Below are 24,979 nucleotides of genomic sequence, written 5' to 3'. Positions count from 1 at the left end.
GTTGCTGCACAGAAAACAGAAAAGTATTCACTTCGCTACATTTATTGCTGTCAGGAATAGACATTTTGGAGTGACTATTTCTGCTCCAGAAATGTGTTGGTGTAGACGAAAAAGTTTGTTGTATGTACGAAATGGGGTGGAGTGCTTGCATAGTCTTTCGGTGTGTAACCAGTGATGCTGAAAAGAGGCTTAAGGTGTGTCTGTGGATTCGTGCAGTATTTTTATCCTGGTCAGAACTTTGTCTGTGTCTGTATAAAAGCTTTTTATCGATACAAACCACCTCCAGCGGTTTGGTGTTCCGCAGAAGCAAAAGCACTTTTCTGTCTCATTTCTCCTCTGTGAGTCAATCAGGTTTTGTGTACTCTGATATCTCTGGGAAAATCCTAGACCTTATTCAAGAAAATAGCGGGTTCTCCTGCAGTCGTTCTTCTACCAGGGACCCCGATAGAATGTTATATGTGGAACCAGAGCAGGGAAGCTACAAGCATTGGCAGAATCGAGAACCTGTGATAAGGGTTACACACTTCACCAAGACCTAAATTGGTAACGGGTCTGTAAAAACATCTAAACAGTTTTCTAATTTTGCCAAGTTGACAAAAACTCATTTATATTTTAGGGGAGCTATAACTCCAGGGGCATTTTTTGATTGATTGTGGGATTTTACGCGCCAACGCTACACGAGCGGTGAGGGGTGCCATGTGGAGGGCTCGGGTTAATTTTGACCACATGGGGTTACACACGTGTGCCAAACGCCCAACACACGGCCGTTTTTGCTTTTCTCTTCCATCGGAAAAGCGGTCTCCATGGCCGGGAACCAAAGCTGCGTCCTTGGGAGGGGCATTTATTCATGCACTTTCAACAGCCTAGGAAGCGCTTACTTCCTTTGAGGTTGGCTTCCACACCAAAGTCAAATGATATACAGTGAACGCAACAGCCCATGGCGAGTTGCATGGGGGACTGGGTGTAGCGTGTTGTGTTGTATTCGGATGTCTGTTTTTTATAAGTAGATAAGGTATGGGTCACCCTCCAAACCTTGAAATCAGCTTACCTCGCCATACATGCGTTCATATCCCCAAAGTGGGATGTGCGCATTTCAGTTGATTAATACTGTATGCAGTACCGGTAGCTGATCATTCAGATGTCCAGTTCAGAGCCGGAGCGGCCGTAGTATCTTAATAAGAAGAAATTGTTATGAACCAGTTGGAAGTGCCAACCAGGGCAGTGACCCCTTAAAGGCAGGTGTATATTTTATACGAATACCATAATAAATATGTATCGTAACTACAGCAAACTTTCGCTAATTTTTTCAACTTTATTTGGAAAATTAGGGAAATTCATCACTCCCGCAACCTCCCTAAAAAAATATAAATTCTCTTATGGCGGTGGATATGCGTTTTTCAGCGCAAATTTACATGCGTACTACTTAATTCCGAACAACACTTTCTCATAACGTGAGTCGAAACGCACCGTTTTTCACTCAGCCGTTCCCTTCCCCTAGCGTCGGGGTGAAGGCGAACATACAACGCGTCCAATAAATATTGGGACGCCTCTTCCTCACGCCGATGGCAAGAAACGGAGCCTTTACTTCCATAAATTGCCGGCTTTGTTGTCCCCTGAAAGGTAAGCGATGATGGCATCGTGAACGACGTCTTTACTGCCGCGGATCAGGAACCCAATAAATAGGACCAGTATACTGTCAGACTCTCGGCGGGTCGTTCTGCACTAAAATGAGCGGATGATCTCACTGTCTTGAACAATTCTGCTGTTACTCTCCGAGCATTACTCTTCCTCTACATGGACTATCGGAAGTCCTAAAATTTGTGCTTTCCTCCCAGCTATCCGCTAACGACAAAATAGCATAACCGACCTTTCCGTAAGTATAGGTCTTTAGAAAAGGGTTGTAAACGTGCTATTTTTCTCGTTCGTCCGGTGGTTCGACATTGGGTAGTTACGGAATTTCTTTAAAGTACTACACATCCGAATTACCGAATTTTCACTGTAATCGACACTATATTCGACACCACCACACACTGTAAAAAATGGCCAATTTTACGGAGAAAGCTGCTGGCAAAATGTTGCCGGACACATTTCCGTTTTTAGACAACGGAAAGAATTTTAAGAGCGGACATTCCGTAGTATGGTAAGGCCATAACAAAACAAACACTCCGCTTCAAAAAGCATGTCTTTCCGTAATTGGCTGAACCTTCAGAAAAGAAAAAAAATACTTCGACGAGGAATCGAACCCGCGACGTTCATCGAAATGGCACTACGCTCCGCTCAAGATCACTTTTATTTTATTTATTTATTTATGAATACTGCAATCCCTACTAGGGATTTTCGCAGAGTGGGTTACATGAATTACATGAATGCTCAATATGCAAACAAACAAATTTTCAAAGCAGGCAGATAAAACACACACAAACAAAAGAACGCACAAAGCAACTCAAAATATACAAAAAAATTCCAACGTTTGTGGGGACAGAGAATAATTGGCATGTTAGTTTAAACACTGTTGTTGAGGCTATAAGAAAACAATGTTAAGGATGGCTGTAAAACTTCGGTGTTGGTTAGTTTGTTCCAGTCGTTTATAGTTCGTGGAAAGAAGGACTATTTAAAGCAGTTGTTACGGGTCGCATAAGGTGTTATTGTGCGCTCATGCCTTTGTCGAGTTGCCTATAGTGTGGTGTGCACTGCGCCACCACACGAATTTTTTTTTTAATACATGAAAATTTTAGGAAACTTCAGAAGACAAGACACTTAACACACAATATAAAAATAAAAGTCAGCAAAGGGCAAGGACATCAGTCGAGGAAGATTAAAACTCAGGCAAGCAAACACACGCATCCAAAAAGGCAGCCACTCTGGTGGATCACTCTGCGATGCATAAACGCTCCGCACCAACGCCACCTGTTCCCGAAAAATGCAATTGGTCGGCCTAGGGGGTTCCGCATGCCGATCAGTCATGCGGCACTTCCACAAGCTAAACAATGCTAGGAGAACGAAAACGTCAAACGGCACGCGATTAACATGTTGAAATGGCAGGACGCGAAATGTGTACCGGGTGATGTCAATGTCCTTTTTTAGTGTCCACTGCAAAACGTCCCAGAAAAACACAGTTTCCCGGCACAACACAAAACAATGATCAATTGTGTCTGGTTGATACAGAAGCGACAATTGTCCGACCAAGAAATAGACATTCCCTTTTCGCAGAGCCATGTCTTAACTGGGAGTGTGGAAGAATGAAGCTTGAAGGAGAATGATTTTGCATTTGGCGGGATACACATGCTCATTACGCGTTTTAAAACATTGCTTTTCCGGTGGACTAAGTAAGGCTGGCGATAAACAGGCACCGTGAATAGACTTTCAATAAGCGTGTTCGTCATAGTTTTCCTTGACATGCTGAAGAGACATTCCAAGGAAAACCGCGCGGTAAGAAAGTTAAATGACTCCACGACGTCTTTGAGAAATCCCCATGGAGGCGTCGTATTGACCTCGCCTGTACATACAAGCAAAAAAGGCAAATGGAAACTTATGCGCTGTTGAAGTATAGGTAGTAAAAGTGGGTGATAAACCAATTTGTAGAAGTAAAAAACGAGACAGAAGTTAATGCACAAATAAATCCATGAGCCGAACACCCCCCGCCTTTAACGGAAGAAAGAAGTTGTCCCTGCGCATAGGGTTCCATTGAGAACCGCACATAAACGTTGCAAAAACTCTATGTAGGCCTGAACTTTTGCTCGCGCTAAGCGAAACACTTGAAGCACATAAAGAAGCTTTGTGGCAAGGAAGACGTTACACACTCTTGCACGTGCAAACACAGAGAGGTCTCGCCCATTCCCTGCCTGCGATGTGCGCTTAACTTGCGTGAACGCTGATGACCAATGAGGCACTGTGTTCCGTATTTGATGTAACGGCACGCCGAGGTACTGAAGTGGAGTGCACCACTGCACGAACGCGGCACTTGTGCCGAACAACCTCTATACTACATGGATGCCCACCCTGCGTGTGCCATACATCGGTGTTTACTAGCTGCCTTACAGATTTCCTGGCTGTTAAAGTGCGATTTCTTAAATAGCACTCACGCAGTAAGGTTCGGCGAAGCCCCGAAAATAGTTGATCGCCATCAAATCCGCTGTTTCGAGAAAGTGCTCGCAAAAATGTGTGTGACTGGCTGCGACTGCGATTTCATACTGCCTGAATAGTGCTTGGTGTGCTTTGGTTTTAGGCTTTAGGCTAAAAACTTCGGCCGATATTGTTTCCTTAAGAACTAAATTACCTTCCGCAAATCGACTTTTTCACGCAAATGACCATATATTTCCTACAAGTGGGGACGGTCACACACGCATGTGCAGTTTGCAGGTCCGGGCAGTGACGTCGCCGGAGCGTCGTAAAGACAAGATACAGCGCTCGTGTTCAGCGGTATGGTCCTCATGGTCCTCACTAAGTTTAGTACACTTTACACACTAACGAAGCAGAGCCGCATTCATTACGCCACGAATGTTTTCGGGCGCAGTTTTCGCATCTCGATCGATTCCCGACGATCGACACGAGAATATATTTCTTGCAGTTATTAATAAACTGATCTGTTTCTGTTCTGCATCATACAGAGGAAACGCCCGTATTTCGCAAAGCAGAAAAAAGATTCCGTTTGACATGTAATTGCGAGAGCATACGTATACTGAGGGACGAAGCGCACGTCCGTTAAATTACGAGTGTTTTCTTTGTTCTGCCTCAAAGAGAACACGGCTCGGTTTTGTTACGGCCATCTGGTCCGTAATTTGTGCGTAAAATTACGGATTGTTTTTACAGTGCTCCAGTGCGTGCAGCTATCACTGGCTCTCCGTGGCAGGGAGAATTGCTTATGAAATTTGGGGCTCTTTTATCCTCAGTGTGGTTTTTGCAGGCAGGGGATAGCTGATTGACTTTGATGTAAAATTTTGTATATATTATCTTAGCGCTTCATTTGCCCCGTTGAGTTTCACTGTCCAATTCTTTGTGCTGCCACAAGTGTTTGAGAAGGTTTGGGTTCGGGTAATCGAGCACTGAAACTGGTTGTATGAGCGACCGCACTCTTCTTGGACTAGGACCTGTGCATAGGGAGCGTGTGTGTTTTGTGCCGCTCAGTCAAGAAGCACAATTCTGTGGCCGCTTGTATCGCCGGTCGAGATGGCACGGCCGCCATATTGTCTTGTAATAGTTGTGCAAGTGACTAGATAGAATCATTCAGCCCCCACCTCAGTAAACGTCTGAAGGGATATTGAGAAGGTCGTCGGACCCACAAGTTCATCGTCAATTGACGCTTGTGCTCCTAAAGCTAAAAAAGGCGGACAAATGACAACACCGTCACCCACGACGATAACTGCTGACTCAACATTTGTTAACATACAAATGACTGAGTTAGATGTGTTCCACCAGTGAGCAGCACGTTGGAAAGCGGGGAAAGTACCTAGTCGATCTGGGTTTCCTACGTCGCCGCCGAAACAGCTATGACCCTGGCCTTCAGTAGCCGCTTTCTTGTGACTGGTTGTAACAAGGCAATATAGCCATTTTTCGGTTCCAGGTAGGATATATTTTCTGTGTATGGATGACGAAGGGTGCAGGTACTAGGCACAGCCGAGCGGAAGTGCGCCATTTGCGATCACTGCGAAAGTGGCCAGCTGTACCACCAGCGCTACAGTCGAAGTCGAGCTATGGTGACCAGCATCGCTAGCGACGTGTCCCCGGCACAGAAGATTGATTGTTCTTCCTGGGTCCCGGTTACAGCCTTTCATTGTCTATGCCTCTTTGAGGAATACATAGTCCTATTAGTCGAACAGGTTGTGGCGGTCCTGATGTATCTATTCCAGAACTCCACCACAAGGCGATCCCCACACTGTGTCTCCTTTTGGAGAGTTCTAGAAGGAGCCTTGGCTTACATTTACGGCCGTTGTCTGAAACCTGTGCATCAGCGAAATCGAACAGTCTTCGTTGCCGCGGATGTGCCCGATGACGAAGAATTGCTTGGCTTAAGCAAATGGGTCAGCATCACATGTCCGCCCGCCTGGTGTGGCCGGTTGTCTTCATCTTCTCGCTTCAATACATTAAGGGGTCACCTGGCACGCACTGTTCTGCCACGTGTACTGTTGAAATTCAGGAATTTTGCAATTTTGTGAAGCGGGCGTATTAACACAACCCCATATTTCTGGCCATTTCCCGACATGTGCCACAAAAAAATAAACGACAACCCCTGTTGTTCTACGCAAGCCGCGTGGACAGAGAGGAGGGTTAGTGAAGCCCTGGTCTTCTATTGTGCACATTGCGCTCCAATCCCCATGCACCACATAGGTAGCTTTATAATTACTCTATATTACGTTGGCCGTATTCTTGACTGGACGACCAGGACAACACTGGCGCTATTTGGAACGCCTAAGGCCTTCGGGCTGATAATATCAGAGAGAAATTTAGCAAGGAGTGCATGCAGACTACCCCTCAAGAGCGGGTCCTGGCCATCTGAAATGAATGATAAACAAGCAATATGATGCCAAACAAATATATAGAAAAGCCTAATTCCCCCTCCCACAGCAGGAAATAAACGGCACAATGCCGCATTGGAATACTAGGCGTACACCAAATAAACTTCGCAAAAACGAGGTGAAAAGTCTATATTGTTAGACGAGAGCATTGTGGCACTTCTAGGGCATAAAGAAGGTGGGATACTGAAGCCGGTGTGGGCAAGACAAAAAAAAATGAACAGCTGCCGTCCTCGCCAATCCTTAGTTTGGGCGCTATGCCTTCAAAGGATTTCAGACCGATCGCATTTCAGTATTAAGACACTATTACAGGGGAACGCCTAAATACGGCAGATCACTCTTCCATTTCCTTCCTGCAAAACAATCTGGTGTCGGGCCCCATTCTTTTAACCGAAAAAGAGCTTTTCTTGAAGTTCCGTAGAACGAAGTTCCATAAACTTTTTCGAAGTTTTATCAGATTTTCTGTAATTGCAAGAGCAGCCTCAACTCTTACGTTATTAGAGCAAAAAAGCCTAATGGTCGGCATATGCTTAGATTTTAACCTCGAATAACGCAAACATAAACTGCCAAACATCATGGTCCTGCAGTATATGAGTATATAGCGGTTCCAGGTACATAGAAGCAGCGTTGACAAATGGTAAGCTTGACCAACCAATACAATCAGTTAAACTGGTCGCGTTAATCGGTTCTTGATTACCCATCTCGTGAAGACATTTTCTTAGCAGAGACGAATAGCATGAGTTTCCCTTGGTGCTACATTCACACGCTGTCAGAACAAGAGAAGAATTGGTGAATGACATGGCGAAAAGCTTGGGCCAAATCAACTTGCACTACGTCTGCATTTTATGAAATACCCGTAACGCATGCAACAGTACAGCTGGCAGAACGAAAATTTTATTAAATTCTTACTGACCAGAAATCACAGGTATGAACCCACCGACGCTGATTCTCTTATGGCCCTGAGACATCTGTCAAATAATTACTCAAATGCACATAAACGCTGTAAATACGTTCGTGATATATATGAATAGAGGATCAACAGCGCTGCAAGAGTGCTTTAGTGCGACTATTGTCAAAAAAGAAGAAAATGAAGAGAAGCATTTCAATGCATTTCTTGAGAATTCTGCAGCTGCACTTCTGTTGCTGCTCTGTATTGTTGCTTAAGATTAAGAGAGTTAATTCGTGTTGTCTGGAAATTTCATCTGATCGGCAACGGTCGTTGAGTGGCTATGCGTTTCGCTAAGGCTGACGCGGCTTTGATACCGGCCGCGGTGGTTGCATTCCACATGATAGGAAAAGCGAATATGCCGATTTGTCGATATTGCAGGCCGCTATAAACATACCCACGTGGTCAGTAATTATCCGGAGCACTCTACTACGGCGCTCTTTATAGGCCGGATGTATAGCTCCAGTGTGTTCAACACCGTATTGTGACATCTGAAATTTCAGCAATAATGTAAATAAGCACGGAGGGTACAAATAAAACACGACAAAATGATGCCTATCAACAGCATTTACACGCGATAACGAGCACATATACCTCATGCTTTGCGCCATGGAGAAGTGCTACCACAAGAGATGTCAACGATATTAAACCACAAGATAACGAGTTTGCATAACGCTGGTGGTACGGAAAGCATCGTGGCGGCAGTGTGTGAAATTCTCCCACAGCGGACGAAACGGAGGAGGAAGCGAGAGACAACATACGTGGAACACACAAAGGGAAATACAGGACACCGCACGGCATGGTAATGTAGGTACACGGCTTCACGCACAACCTCGAAAGTATTATTACTATGCAAGGTGTGCTCGTAGCGTCCAGTGCCCCGAAAAAGGCGTTCCATATGGCCGATGCGTAAAGAAAAAAGTGAGAAGCGACATATAGAGAAGAATTACCGAACAGTATACACTGACTACCAAACCAAATTCGTATAGAGCATGTTGTTATCAGGCAAAAAAGTCTACGTCAAACGAAACCGGGCGTGCAAGAACGATAGGGGCCGGGAACAACCAGCCTCACTCCAGGCAACGCCATCAGGCCAACTTTCATTTCATTACCGCTGTTGCCCATGCACCTCATCCATAGACAAAACTGAGTGTTTCTGAAACGATTTTACACGTTTAAATTTCGAGGCGATATTTAGCAACAAGAATGAGGACGCGCCTGCGCAGATTCCTAGGAATTGACTAAAAAAGAAATGTACCGCCATCGGTATTTTCCTGGGAACTGATCTTATTGGGCGAGGGAATAGTCCCCTCTTTACGACGCTGCGCAGAGTTCGTAGTATATATATTACCTTCATCTTTAACTTCGTGTCAATGGTGCTGCAATTTTCTCCGCAGGTACGCGCTCAGTGCCATTATCAACCCTTTCGTGTGCTGCCGCTATCGCTGTAAAAAGAATGCGTGGATAGCCTACCGTTTTCTTGCACTAACATGCACTGACCAATAAAAACAGTCGGCTCGCACCCTCTATTGGTTGCTTTCCTCCAGTTGAAAGCACAAACGTGAGGAACCTAAGTTTGAAGCCATCATTGTGTCCGTGCTTTCGTTTCTACCCTCCGTTTCGCACTACGTTCAAGCTCAAAGTTTTCGTGGAAGCGGTTCCATCTCTATATTGTGCCAATCAATGTCCACGAAAAAGTAATTTTCTACACACTGCTCCCGAATAATTGTGATGGTATGCAACGCTAGTATGAACCAAGGAGCATTCCAATGAATCACTCGGATACAGAACAAGGGCGCACGATGAGCTTTTCCTAGAGAGCACAACGGTGAAGTACAAAACCGCAGGTGTTCAAGGGTTTATGGCCCTCCTATTCCAGCCAATCGCCTATCTTTATACAACTAAATGCTCTACTTAAATCAGTAAGGTGCACGATTTTTTTTTGCTACTGCGCACATAAGCTCTTTCCCTGTAACTAGAGGCAGGCACACAAGAAACCAAATATCTTTTTGATGCACACCAGGTCTTCATTAAAGCCGATCTACTTATAAGCTTTATTAAACTACCTCAAAGTAAAAATAAATTTTTGAAGCAAACATTTAGAGCATTGTTTTCTGGTGTGATGGCAAATGGTATAAAGAAGGAACCGTTCAAAAAAGTACGAGACAGACACGAGGTGCTAGGTTTTGGTCTTAGCTAATCACGGGAATGCTGAGAATCAAAACGGAGGTGCTTGAAAGGTTATTGTGAAAAAATCTGCCACGTAACCGCTACAGTACGCCTGCAATGCTATACATTACTATGTTATAGACAGGAACACTTTTATTAAGTTCTCATTAGGTTTAATACCTCTAATGAAACCCAGAAACGAAGGATGTTACGAAAAGCGTTTCTGTGGGCTTATGGCTATACTGAAACCCATTCAATTTACTGACTTCACAAGCTTATTTTGAAGCTCCAAATTTGAAACTCCATTTTTCAAGCAATGGTCTCAGAAGGACTAGTGGGTGATGTGATGTAAAGCCGGTATGAACCAACGTCTGTACAAATCAAGGGCCCCGAGGAAGAAGCACTGCGTACTAGGATTTTAACTACTAACGAGAACACCGAAGTCTGCCCCAACATTCGGCCATTTCTGAGCCCAGTCTACTAGCATTTACAATACACCTATGGCGATCTGCCTCAACTCCTTAGCTTCATCCTAGTGCGCAAACATCGCTTTGTGTAAACAGCACCAGAAATCAAAAACAGATAATTTTTTATCGTGTCGTCATCGTCAAAGCCCGTGTCTTTGTGGGGTTGAGTGGCGTTCACCCACGTGACATAAATTTTCCAAGCACTTCATATCGAAGCACAGCATTTTCATGAACTCCTCATGAGCCCGGCTGAGCCGCGTAGCAGTTATAGGCACTTTCTGTACACAGCAAATCCCTCAAGCAGATTAGTTACTTAATAGCGTCAAGGAAAAAAAATACCTTCTCAATGGTGACCATGCCAAACGACCACGAGTCGTCTATCACCGTTATAGACCACGTTCCCTAGGTGGGGTAGAAGGGGAGGACGCTGCCTCTCGCTCTTGAAATGCTGCTAGATTTGTGCATAGCTGCGTGGCACCAGCCATTTTAGCTTCTGTGGAAAGCTTTTAATTGTGGCTCTTGCCCGCCTTTAGCTGAATATGGTTGATGGAGTTTGTTTTTTAATACATAGGCTTTGCCTCATCGAAACGCATGGACAATGCTTGCAGCTGTTAGGAGGGGCCCAAATATTCTCAGACTTTCCCAATGTCTTCGAAATCTGGCGACCTGCGGAAATCCTAAAGTTTGAGCCCGCAGGGCTGCTATAGCTGCTTGGCCAAATCTTGCAAGACATTAGCATACTCAATAAAAAAAAGGTGTTGAATCACAGCGTTATAGTGGAATATTTAAAGGCGCAACTCTTCCGCAAATGTTCGCACACCGGAAGAGCAGCCTAGAATGAAAATCAAGTATGGGGCCGAACCTGGAATTTTATAACGCTACAAAATTATTTCTTTAAAGTCGAATCTATTACAAAGGTCTGCGTATGCTTCCTACGATACGATGGTCCAAGGGCGCAAGTTTGAGGTGGTTAGTTATACAGCGACTGATACAATCCTAACGTATTTGTCCTATTTGATCCAGTCTCAAAATGTATACGTCTTTTGTTGCAACGTTCACCATTGTATTAAGAGACAAAATAGTCATGCGGGTCCGTGAGAAGTTTTCGATTCTGGAATGCCAGTTTTTCGTCCGACTACCCAGGTGCTACTTTATCTGGCCACTTTGTAGCATAATCGCTGATGTCATCGGGACCGATCTTGAAGAAACCTTAGAGGCCACCCAGCGAATAAGTTAGCAGCGTAGTATTATCCCCTTAGATTGAACGTTTTACCCAAGCTTTAGATAAATGAGATCGTTCACTTAGGTAGTGATGCTCAAAAAGATTTAGGGCACCGTCGTTTTGGGGGTAGCACCTGTTTTTTCAAGCTTCGAGTGCGCGCTAAGGTTACAAAGCTTGAATACTTCAGTGCAGTACAAACGTGTGAGAGCATTCTCTAGATGGAAACTTAAGAAACGCATCATACTAAAGACCAAACATGTTCTTATTAGTGCAATCTGTTCGCCGGAATACATCCTCCTTCGCTAGAATATTACGCGCACAAAAACCACACGATACCACCACAGATGGAAAAATTGAACTATACTCGGAGACAACTTGTTGTGGTAATGCAGTTAGGGGTTCAGACCCGATGCACGCCATTTCGCTGCACAGCTGGAAGTAGTTCAACAGAAATACTTGGCTAGGATTACCCTAAGCAATTAAAACATATATACCGCATAAGACGGAGTGTAGTTCGAGCCTGAATATAGGTCGACCCTCTAAACTTCCGGACGAGAAATTAGAAGTCGAAAACAAGTTACATATGAATTTTATATTTAGCATAAAAGCGCTCCTTTTTTTCGTCTACTCATTAGAGCTGTTTTATCGGGCGAATGCTTCTGTCTCCCCCCAGCAAGTCATCCTCGGTGCAGTCCGGGCAATAGTTTATGAAGCACTTCTTAGGAGCAGACCATGGAGCTGACCGTTGAGAGGAGCCGATTCCCGCAGGAGGCCAACTGCCTTGCGGTTGTCGTGAGCCACCCATTCGTATATACGTGACAGAATGTTCGCAGACAAAAGTGGGCTGCCATGTCACTCAGCACCAGGTGCACAGCTCAGCAACCACAAAACGAGGTGTTACGAGAGTTTCACGCAGAGAGATGCCCCTTAGGCGTACGCCACTAGTGCGCACTGTTTCCGGAGTCACTGAACTGGCTCGGTTGGCTTAGGCATATTGTATAATATTTTTTATGAGGCATATTGTATAATAATTTTTATGCTATTGTGAACTGGCGCTAATTGCTAGAACTTTCCTTGGACAGGAAGAAAATAGCACGCACACGCTCCCTTTCAGCGAGAGAAGGAACAAAAAATGATGGCGGAGCGTCCGATCGATGTCGGTGTCAAGATTTTTTTGCGATTTTGATGGTCCCGATGGGCTGCCTGGTAGTGATAGGACCACTAACATTATGCAAATCACTGGTATACAGGTCGAGGGGCGACGTTTCGGCAAATTTGTGGATAAAAAATATTGATATACATTCTACCTAGATGGCAGTTTTTATTTTTCAGCCTTGAACTGATAAGTCAACTAAAACATTAGGCTGAATATGTTCACCCCAGCTTCCCTTCCTCGGGTACCTCGGAACTTCATTCGTCCCATGGGACATTAAAGCAGCTTGAGAACCAAAAGCTGTCAAAACAAATGAAGCAAGGGGTCAGCCCCGTGTACGCCGAAGTGGGACTGACACGACCGGGACCCTCCCCCGTTCCCGCATTTCCTTCGGTCAGCCAGCTTACCGACGTAAGCCAGCGTACTGTCCGACGGCTCAATGCAGATGTTCTAAGTGGTACCCTGAACTCCCCAAAGGGTACAACAGAGACTTGTTTGGGGATTGAAAGGCCGTTTAAACAGATGAAAAGGCAAGAATGCAGCCGCACGATAACGACACCGTTCAATGAACTCAACGTGATCAAGATAGGATTTCACTTCGCGCCGTAGCGTGTGCGTGCGTGCTGGTATATCGCCACCGCGCTATGTAAGAAAGCCACACATGTCCGTGGTGCTCTCCAATTTTAAGCTCCAAGACGAGTGTCACTCAGTGCATGCCCTCAAAACTGTAGTGCTGACAAAACTGACGCCATTTCTAGATGATACAAAGTTGAAAGGTATCGTCCGAGGTATAATTTATTCAGTAGGTTCGAGTTCTCCATTCAAAGCCTTGACATGTGTTCATTAACAAATGACGCCTAGGGAAGGAGACGCCAATGCGCCTGTATGTTCCGTGATTGCGCTTCAGCGCACTCAACCACGAAATTCACGCGAAGGATTGAACTATAGCAAATGCCTATCTCCCACATGGAAACTTAAACCGAAACCAGTTTATCGGGAACTACTTTGGCACAGCAACACTAAAATGTTACCTGCACCCCCCTAATAGATTTCTCTCCATTTCAAAAGAAAGTTGGCCGTGACATAGTCGGGCTTTTGTTATATGACACCTCCAAGCAAACTCTTATTTCCACCGTTGAAGTCTTCCTCTGCAACTTGGAGCAATAAATAAACCTGGTTATTATTAGGTAAAACACTCCCTTGATCTATTCAAGGACAGTTTTTGCCAGCTTTGGACGGACAGCCTAGGAGTTCAGGAGTTATCGTTGGAAGCGGTATACTTTGTTTAGGTTAAGGTGTACACTTGCAGTTGGAAGCGGTATACTTTGTTTAGGTTAAGGTGTACACTTGCAGTTGCAGCACGACGCAGCGGCAAGGCTATAAACGAGCGAAGCTATACGAAAGGCGCATGATAAAAAAAGTACGAAAGAAACAACGAAAATGGGGAGGAACACATACCATAAGATGGCGCGCTTTGTTTCATCATACACCACTACCAACTCACCCAGCATTTTTGTTATTTAATATATATCTTGCACATCGGGCTGTTTGTTTGAAAGCAATTTTCGATGTTTCTGACCCGGGAATTTTACCTTACTTAATCACTGCCTCTGCCTGCATCGTTAGGACAGTGTCAAGGGACGGAAGGTTTGAATTTTGGCCTCCATAATAATTGCTGCTACCTCCTACAGAACACTCACGACACATATGTCGCCTGCTTTCCTGAAAAAGAGGAATGAGGTACGCTACTACTACAACTGTCTTTGGTGTGCTTGTGGTGAGAATCATGGAAATCCACGACGTCTCCATGAATACCGAGACTGGTGCAAGACTTCAAACCACCTGGCTGAGGTTGTCTAAAACTTTTTTCCACCGCACCTGCTGGACACGAGGAAAACTGCTGCGTCAAAGAGAACCGCCCTCACACTTAGCAACCTGCACCTATCGCACACTCACAGGCAGGTGCTGCAGCTGGGTCTAAAGTTCACTTTTGAACCCACTCTTAACAGGGATGAAAAACTGTTCATGTGCCGGTTGGTTTCACGCCTGTTTTCTGGGGTCGTTTGCTCAACATGCGTGAAAAAATGTACCGGAGTTCATGCACGAGCTGAAGGAAGGACATGCCGCGTGGGCAGTCTAAGAGTTGTGGTTGTCTGGTTCGCGCTGAAGAAACTACGCGTTCAATGCTGCAACGGAGAGGAGGCTTTTGTTGTTCTGCCTGAGCACTTCGTTGTCAAAAAAAAGATTTGGATGCGCTTAAACAGAATTTTAAGTTTGTGCCCGTGATGGAGAGAGCGTGAAACAACTGGCCCAATCCCTGTTGGATGAGTTGGACCTTCATGGCCTCTCCTCTTTTGAAAAAAAAATTCAAACAGGCTTTACTCATTTTTTCCCGTGAAAACCCATAGTTCAGATAGGTTTTTATTACTATATTGTCTGAAAGGGGGACCTGAGGACGCGTGGTTTCCAGCTTTTTACAGCGTCAACTTTACTCGCTATGTGGGGCCAATTTTATGCCTAATCGTGTTCTTATTCGGTTATCTGTTCTTCTTGCGCATAACTTGGATTTTCCCACTGTAAACCTGAGTTGATGGTACTGCGCCATCGTATTGTATTTGCGTGTCCTTGTTATCGTCGTATATTTCGCGCTTTGTGTCGTCTCGCACCTTTACCAATTCACACAGCTTTTCTTGTTAAGAAAGGCACAGCTCCGCGCCGGCTTCCCACGGACAACTATGAAGCAATGAATGACCTAGAATGGTGTAGCTAATGGAAGATTTCGCTTAAACAATAGAAACGCTTTTTGCGTTATAAAGTCTATAAGAAGAGAAATACATAACAAGCTGCAGACGCTCCAGGATAACGAAACGGTTTTTTACGCAACCACAACAGAAACCCCTCTCTATGAGAAGCGTCACTCTGTAATCTGTTGTCCGTCAAGTACTAAGCATGCACGTATTATTCAAAGAACGCGCTCTGTAATTGTAGGCTTTCTGCTTCTGCTTACATGAGTAAGATTTTTATTTTACTGTTTGAAGATTATGCAACTGTTGTTTACCGTTTGCTGTGTATTTCAGGTTGGCAATACAACCGAGAATTTTCGAACTATTAACACACATTGCAATGACGAATAATTTGAAGTATCTTGCAAGATGGATGGTGTACTATGCACAACACGCCAAAAAGTGCGTTAGGAAAGGAGCCACAAAAACGTAAGGAAAACAAGAAAGACTTTGTAGCTGGTATTGGTTGACAAAACTGCTTATTTCCACAAAAAAAGTACACGACATCAATATGAGATGCGTACTGGTCTAAGAGGAGCAGTTGTGGGTGTCCCGAAATTCCAATTTCGATGCGAACCATTTGCTATTCAAATTCACTGGACAGGTGCAGGTTATTCTTCTTGCAAGCACTTTATAAACCACATAACCTCTCGAGCAACAATGTTCAATGATTATTTCGTGGTTTAATTGTAGCATAGTTAAATGGACTGCAATATATGGTCAGAAACGGCCAAAAGTACGCACTCACGCCTAAATTTGTCGTTATCATAGAAGCCATTATCGGCTGCTGTTTTCTTCAGAATGCACCCTTGTGTGCTGGATCACCATTAGAGATGAGACATGACTATAACGTTTAACCATGTGTATTTTGTGCTCCCTAAGTGTATGCAGACTACCGCGGTTCGACACAAGAACCGCAAACAAGTAATGGTAAAAGTTCTTTAGCGACGTAGAGCCTCAGAGCGGAAGCAGCGCCAAGTATAAGTTGAACGGTCTTGAGCGTCACGTTTGGTGCAAAATACACTGGTGTTGATGTGAAGAAGATAAAAAATATTGTTAGAAACAGGTAAAATATTCTTTTACAAAAAGAAGGCCGTTACCACCATGAAATGAAAATTACTACCTTAGACATGAAATCAGGCAGGGCCGTAAAATAATGCACCTCACCTTTTTAATGAGACAGAGCGTACCGAATGATGCCACATGACTCTCAGTTCCTCCTTCATTTTGAGGTGGTCAGGCTCCACGGGGTAGGAAATTAGCTTTAAAAATCCTACTTGGTGATGGAGGGACAAAACTGGATTCTTGAGAAGCCCCGCTTCATTCCCTAGTTTCTTGGTTGGTGGTGGGGGTTCAGGTCATGTAGGCTGGCAAGGTAAGTACACAATGACTCTGCCGAGCGACACGCAATGATTTAATATTAAGTCCGCGCGGCCACATTACTCAAAAGAGGGTGCCCCTCCGTCCCGCGACACGTAGGACTGCCCGCCTTCAGGGCCTTTCTCCCGTGTGCAAAACAAAAAAACGAAAATCTCCGAAGTGCCCCTCATGTTACTAATTTTCATCACGGGATTGACAAGAGCAATACCATGTTTTTGACGCAGACGCGGGAGATACCAACGTTACGTCTTAGGGAGCGTTCATTGCCGTAGCTAAGAACGGGCCCGCTCTTTTATTCCTGGCACCCAAAAGCACCTGCTATCCCAGGAAATGCTCAGTGAAGGAACGATTCTTTCATCGTGACCCGCGTCATAAATGAGTTATTGGGATACCCGGGGCAGGGCTGCTAAGGGGAGATACATAGACTTTAAGCTTCCTGGGGCCGAGAACTGAGCGTGCAGTCAGTAGCCATCTTTATTTTTTGCGGCATTGTCACATGGGAAATATTTTGTTGAGCTGAAGCATTCAGTGGCGTGGACCCTCCGTAATGCAAAGCAATCTCTGCAAACGCTCCTAAATAAAGTATTGGTACAATAAAACAAAGATATTTCCCTAATTTCGTACTGTGTTATATCAACATTTCCGTCTCCCTCCTCCCTTTTTTATCGTCTGCCGCATTTTGGTAGTTGGAGGGTGTTCAGCCTATTTCGCTCTCTGGAGTAGCGGACACAGGTTCGGTTGTGGGTAAGAGACGGCAAGGGGGCTTGGAAAATACCACCGCGTGCGACTTTCAGAAGCGTCGGGTCGGGCCGTCCGGCCTCTGCTTCGATTCAGAATCGCTTGAAACCCGTTAATACAGCAGTGTGGGGCTCTCTCGTCCAGTTGTGTAAAACTTGCTGCTGGTTTCGTTTTGTGTTTCTGCGGGTGAGAGATTTACGCTTGGGGATAAATTATCTGATTACTACAGCGTGCGGTTATCGGGTGTTTTAAGGTGGGTTATCGCCACTACTGAGGTACGACGGACTCATTTTTTTAATTTTGGTCATGTCCTGATGCATAGGCTGCTTGTTCTACCAGCCCATATTTAATTATTTTGTAGGACTTCCGTAGGGATACTGTTATGTCATACTAGACATTATGACACGTGAGTGATATTTAGAACAGCTGACCGAGCGAGTTAGGTCTTAATAAATATAGCAGAGTCGCAGTTACCAGCAAATCCGAAGAGGCATCTGTTGTAAAATGTGTTGCGTAAAGTTTGAAAAGGCCGAGCCCCATATATGAGTTAGAAAACATATGGCTAAGCGCTGCCGGACTACGTTTTGTACACCATACCGTGAGCCTTGAGAAGCACGCGAAGTAAAAGGATGGGTGGTTATAAAAAAATTCCTCTATTGAAGAGGTGTGTTAGATAATTTCAGGACAATTGACATTCAAACAGGAGGTCAATGCAAAAGGGGTGACGATTTTTGTACGGTGGATGCCATAATGTTAACGCTGTTTCGTGACACTGCCTTACAGTCTCTCGCGTGGGTAAAATAGTGTTACTGCTAGGTGTAAACAAGGTACGCTCTATATCTCTGCGAGTTCGGAACACCACGCTGATGATGCTGGTGTTAAGGCATACGAATGAGATCGGAAGATAGCATGCCACAGGCTCTGTATGGAAACTGTACAAACCGAAAGCAAGTTAATAGTGGCTTCATCTTGCGCCACGCAAAAGCAAGCCTTCAGAACATACTGAAGGTACAAATATTATAAGTAACGTCAATACTTCATCATTGCGCATCAGAAGAATGGCTGTTCAAAAGGATATATGTCACCAACCTGCTACCACACGTAATCTTGGGCCCCGGGTGTTGTAGTTTTGCATGCTTTTGCAGTTCGTAACGCATTTGATAATGTCAGCTCCGTATTGTAAACCTCGGTGGCTTGACACGGCATCAACAAGCTCTTCTAAGTTGAGGAAGCAGAGGAAGGGCATTGAACTGCCTTCCATCTCAGTAGTGGGGCTTCATTTTTAGTTCCGAGGAACTGAAAGGAATAAAAAGTGTGCAACTTTTATTTCTCCGGAATGGAATTAGGATGTAATGAGTCGCCCATTCCGCCACACTGTTTACCATTAAAATGTTCAACGTGTTTGAGGACGGGGGTTTTGCTGGCCATGTAAAATTGGCCGAGGCAGTAAGGTTCATGACCGAACAATACGTTTCTTTTGCAGCAAAGAACGCATAACTTGTCGCGGTCAGTAAGGAATTGGTGGTTCCCACCACTGAAGAGACCGTCCTTAAAAAAGAAAGAGACCTGCTTGGAGCAGTTCTCCAGAATCATCAATATTCAGGTTAAGGGCATTGTTGCAAAAATGAAGACTGCAAAGCGGTGCTCCAGGGTGTCGTCACGCAATTGAATGAGTCGTCACACCCGCTTACCTTGACACAGTCCAGTGTTTGTACATCAAATATAAATAAAATCGTTGATCGCAGTTTTTGTTCACGGAACAAGTAAACTTCCTTCGGTCACAAAGCCTGAAAGGCACGGCTCCACACTAACCAGCTTGGTTTTGCCGGAGAAAATGACCAGTCAGTTTTCGTGAACGTTCCAAAAGCAGTGGCCCCGAAAAAAAAGAAAGGCAGTTCCTTTGTACCTACAATTGCTACGTCTTCGCACGCATGTACAAAGACAGCAATGGCAGTCACATAATCACTCGAAGCTGACCTGCGCACCTTCAACTGAATTAGCGCTCCGTGTAAACCTCACTTTGCACCCTTTTCATGCCTTTTATCTACGGATAAACTGCAAAATGTACTCTTAACTCATAATAGATCTCTTGCGCATTGTTTCTGTTGGAGAAGTCTTGTGAAAAAAATATGACGCTATTAATAACATTATATTTTACTTCGACTTCGTTTCTTTCACTTGCGTTCATAAAACGTGGTTGTGGAACGCCATGCCGTTTTTCGTACTATCACGCAGAATATAGCCATCATTTTTCAACTAATCATGGAGGCACTCCTATATTAATTTTTCCGCAAATAAAATACTCACACAGACATTATCAAAGTAACAACGTCCCTTAGAATGACACAGCAGGAATTGAATTAGAAAAACGTTTTTTCCAGAGTGCCATACAAAAATAATTCTGGGTAGCACTAATCACTCCCCACGTTCGTCCATTCATGATTGCGTGCTTGGCCGTACTGTGGTGTTTATAAAGTTAGTAGTTTAAAATAACTACGCTCTAATTGCGGGTGATATTAATAATTGCTTTTTCGATAACACATATGATACGTATTACACGCACTTGGGTTACAAAAATTGTTGTAGCGACTTCCGATATGAATCGTTAATTGTAAGTTCCCCGGGATGTGCCAGGCAAATAATTCTTTACCACGCCTTGTTTAACATATTTGCTTCACCTGAATCAGGTGTAGTAGGCTGTGACATACACTTCCTTACCTCACATTACTGACGTTTTCCTGGAATTCTCAAAACTCGGTTTCTTGTTTGTTCACGGCGTACATAGTAAAGAAGCTATTTCTGATTCAATAGCCAAAGTTGATTTCTCGGTGGCTGATTTGTTATATTATCCAGTGTAAGCACCGCAAACGATTTGTGATGTATTTCTAGCGGATGTGTATTTAGGAACAAAAATATCTGTAAAAAAGATACAATTAAGCATTTAACCCGTAATAGTCGAAAGAGTTACTGGAATGCATGAAACAAGTAAAGTATTCAGAAGAAAACCAAAAGAAGCCCTTTCAATTTAATTGTTGCTCATTGCTACAGAAAGCTCTGTACTGTAAATTTTATGTTACAAATTACCAAAAGGTGGTATTACAAGAACCACTTCAACAAATTCCAGAACTATCCAAAAACAGAATGCAAGATTCAAAACAATTTTCTAAACAACGCACCAAATAATCTCCCCGTCTCTAAAACTATTTACTAGGTTCGTACCTGTCGGCACCGGGATAAATTGCAAAGGCTTAAGCTACGATGTTTTCAATTTTCCCACACCAGAATAACCAGTGATAAAACTTATTAGGTGTCAGCCGTTCCCAACATTTCACTTTTTTTTTTCTGCACGTGCGATTAATTTTGTGCCACGCTTCTTAGAGAGCCACAAAGACGAAATACAAGTTTGTTTTATTCAAAACATTTTGTGTTTATAGTACCCCAATGCGTTCTGGTAGCACACTATGCTTTATTCACTCCGATATTGCGCAAATTAATCCAAAACTTCAGTTCTCCTGTCAAACGTATTTCACCACGTCAGCTGTAACGTATCCACGGCAAGTTTAAACCAAGGAAGTTAGAAACCTCCTTGGTTTAAACTAAGGCAAAACATTTTTGTTAGCAGGGTTACCCTTTGTCTACATAGTTAGCAAAATGCTACTCAGAAGGGTAACGGTCCGCACGCGTTTTTTGTGACCGAACTTGTACCTCGCGTAGTCTTACGGTTGATGGTAGTCGGGTAGTGAAACATGGTGTAGGACTCTACAGAAAGAGCCACGCAAGTGGCCCTTGCGCTTATGCGAGTCGGCCAGTGCCGTGTAAGACAAGCCAAACGCGTTCGATGGCTGTGCGTCGTGGCCCGGTATAGTGCGCGCGGTATGCTCTAGTGCATCAATGGTTAGTTGTTCCTTTGAAAATTTTACTGCTTAGGCCAATATTCTTACCGATATAAGGAAATGTACACTAAATCCAAGCGCCAATAGCTAGTTCCGGAACGTTAAAATCCCTGTTTAGCCGGTTTAACTTGCTTTTCTCAAGCTTTCTTACGTTCCTCTTGTTTTAATAGGCATTTCCTCGGTTTTTAATGTGGCAAAGAGAATAGATATATCGCGTCATCTTTGAAGCAACTCTATTTTCTCACATAATGTGTTGGCTGCGAGATTGTCATTCGTGTATTTTTCGACCGAAAGACTGCCTGGAAGCTATCAAGAACATCCTAGTAAATCTCCATTGTTCTATTTCGTCTGCGTTTAAGGCGGATAATGATATTCCTGGACTTTTTCCTGCTTGCCTGGCGCTTTACATTGGTGCAGCGCTGAGCAGTGATGACGATGACGGCCTGTCGAGATGAAAACAAAACCTTATTTCTTTATTTATTTATTGTTTATTTATTTGTTTGTTTATTTATTTATTTGTTTGTTTGTTTGTTGATTTATTTATTTATTTATTTATTTATTTATTTATTTATTTATTTATTTATTTATTTATTTATTTATTTATTTATTTATTTATTTATTTATTTATTTATTTATTTATTTATTTATTTATTTATTTATTTATTTATTTATTTATTTATTTATTTATTTATAACTTCATGCTTTACAAAGCCCAAGCAGAAGGCTTCACTTTACATCTTTTACACAGTAAGCATGCATCTACAAGGAGGATACTGAGCTCGTTGGTAGCTCTGTGCAGCCACGGTACTCCATCAGCTATGAGCATCGACACCACCAGGACTGCCGATTTAGCTCGTTCACTTCGAGATGACGTATCAAGCTCTCCAATAGGATCATGTCCTCGGCGCCTGCTTTCCCTGTTCCTATTGCGTGCTTCCTTCCCCGAAAGGCTCGTCCTCCTCCAAAGCGATGCCATCGCATTACCCTACTGTTATAGGGCCACAGCTGGCTTGCGTGTACTAGCCGTCGGATTGTCACCGGTTCCCTTCATTCTGCGCATGCCCTGAGAGACTTGCTGGTTCGGCCTCAGTGCTTTCCACAACGTCGCATCCGTCTACTCATAACAGACCCCTAATCTCGCCTCCAACCCTAAGACGTTCCCACGCCTCTTCGGAGAGTAAACAATGGGTCTGGGAAACCAACCTGTCCGCCCATGCGCAAAGCACCTGAACCGACTCTGTTTTGCCCGAAAACACGACGGCCTCACACGTTATCGTGAAGGGAACAATCACGAACTCTGACACTACCCTTTTCCCAAACGCGGACGTCAAATTGATTGTTCCGTGCTGCTCGACTATTTTGTTGCCAGCATGTTATCTCAAAACAATTGTCTCTGCTCCCCTGTCCGGAATTCATACCTCAGAGAGGTTGGACTTCTGCCTTCAAACTCAGTCGCAAATTTATTTTTGGAATCACCTCTGACTCAAACTCAGACTCATGGCCAAGCAATTCATTTACGCTCACTCAGACTACTACTCACGCTCAAACCAAGCAAAAAACTCAGAACCCAGTGGGACTCAGAACTCGCTCTGGCTCAGGATTTATTTCGGACTCGGAGCTCATCATCATCACCAGCCTATCTACGCCCACTTCGGGGCAAAGTCCTCTCCCAATATTCTCCAATTACCGAAATCCTGTGCTAACTGCGATGAAATGTATCTGCGCAAACTTCTTGATCTCATCTGCTCATCCAACTTTCTGTCGCCCTCTGCCACGCTTGCCTTCTCTAGGGATTCACTCTGTGGACTCATAACTCACTAGTGCTCAAAACTCAAAATTGGCTCAGAACTGACTCGCGCTCAGAACATCAAATGAGCTCAGACCTATCTCGAGCTCAAAACGCCAAAGGAACTTCTAACTCACTTAGGCTCAGAACTCAAAGTGGATTCACAACTCATCTTCATCAACAGCCTGCTTAGGCCCACTGCATGGCCAAGGCCGCTCCCATACATTTCCATACATTACCGCTGAAGTCCACTGTTGGCAGCGGGATTTCCGGATTTCATCCCTCCATCGTGTTATTGCCCTTCCCCTACGTCTCGACCCTTCTCCTGGTATCCACTCAGTTGCCCCATTGTCGTCTGGTTGTTGGTTCTACTCACTACATGGCCAGCCGAAGTCTTCTTGTTCATTACCTTACCTACCATATCATCTACTCGTGTTAGTTTCTGGATCCAGGAAACTTGTTTCCATTCCCTAAGTGTTACTCCTTTCATTATTTGGTCCATGACCCTGTTGAGTCGCTCCATGTTTGCTTTCCAGTTGTTTAGCAAGGCGCCAAGTTTCCGCTGCGATGGTCATTCAAGCCAGCATGCATTGGTTTGTATATTTTTGTTTTGCGGGATACCAGTAATTAACTTTTCATTATTTGGGAGCGCTTGCTGAGAGCGCCCTACCTATTCTGGGCCGGATTTCTCTCTCGTTGTTAGGGTCAGCTCTAACAACTCTCCGTGGTGGCCATATTCTTCACTATCTTCTAGCGCTTCAGCCCCTAAGTTGGAGAGGGCGCTTATGAAATGCTTATTGCTCATTACTTTATATTTATATATATTTATTTTTAGCCCCACGGCCTTGCCTTCTGATTGGAGCTCTTCAAGCATTTTTTAGCTGTTCTGCAGTCTCACTCAGCAAGACTACGTTGTCTGCAAACCACAAATGTTATCATTAACCCTGTGTTTTCCTACTCAAACGTTCTGAATAACCAATCCAGATATGCTGTGAACAGTTTTGGCGATATAGTGTCTCCTTGTCTTACTCCCTTCCGGATGTTAAATTAATCGCTTTGCTTGTGAAATGTTATTATGCCCATACATTCGTTATACATGCCGACTAGAAGTCTTCTGTTAGTCTCTTCTATTCACTGGTCCTTTATTCCTCTTAGCATGGCCAAGGTTGGTACTGAGTCAAAGGCTTTCTCATAGTATATAAATCTCAATATATATCTCAATCTCAATCTCAGTATATAAATCTGTGGCTCAAACTACAAATGGACTCAGAAGTCAGATGGACACAGATGGAGTCAGAATTGATTGATTGGAGGGTTTACCGTGGCGACGATCTGCAGGCGATGAACGTACCGCAGTGGGGGGATCCAGATTAATTTTGACCACCTGGGGATCTTTGGCATGCGCCGAAATCTCGCACACACGGGCGCTTTTGGTTTCGGCCTCCATCAGAAAAGCAGTCGCCGCGGCTAGGAATCGAACCCGTGACCTCGTGCTCAGCAGCACAACGACTTAGCCGCTGAGCCACCATGGCGGGTAATCCAGCTACACTTGCTAGAAAATGATGACTAGTACCACTTATAAGCAAATTTATGTTTCTGTTTGATACCAAACTCTTGATATCAGCTGGATATTCATGAAGAAGACGTTCCAGGCGCTGGGGTGAGCTGAGGACGCTGAGCACGCTTAGGTGATTTACATCTAATCTGTTTATGGTTAGGGTGCCATCCATATATGTTCTTTCTCCTCAAAAAATGCCTTGTGGCAAAACTGCTCTCATGAGTTTGTAAAGCACGATGATTTTACAAAGGGCCAATGCTGAGGCAGGTGTAACTCCTGGCGCTGGTGAACACCGCAACCCGTGAAAGAAATCGCTACCATCACTCGACATTGCATGGCTTTTCCGTGCGCAACACGCATGTTTCCGTGTTTTAA

The 24,979-nt window shown here is 44.1% G+C and overlaps 1 long non-coding RNA gene across 1 annotated transcript; it reads right to left on the bottom strand.

Annotated features, from left to right (window-relative positions):
• Positions 1–1,363: 1,363 nt before the first annotated feature.
• LOC144140866 (uncharacterized) lies at positions 1,364–20,281 on the bottom strand. Its single transcript, XR_013316370.1, has 3 exons — positions 20,086–20,281; positions 18,457–18,663; positions 1,364–1,613 (listed from the first exon to the last, which is right to left on the bottom strand). It is a non-coding gene; the product is annotated as an uncharacterized LOC144140866 (long non-coding RNA).
• Between the last annotated feature and the right edge of the window lie 4,698 nt (positions 20,282–24,979).

This window comes from Haemaphysalis longicornis, unplaced genomic scaffold (genome assembly GCF_048455015.1).
Source record: "Haemaphysalis longicornis isolate Haplotype H1 unplaced genomic scaffold, Haemaphysalis longicornis Haplotype H1 scaffold_53, whole genome shotgun sequence".
Taxonomy (NCBI): domain Eukaryota; kingdom Metazoa; phylum Arthropoda; class Arachnida; order Ixodida; family Ixodidae; genus Haemaphysalis; species Haemaphysalis longicornis.
This window is presented reverse-complemented; position numbering and strand designations above follow the sequence as displayed.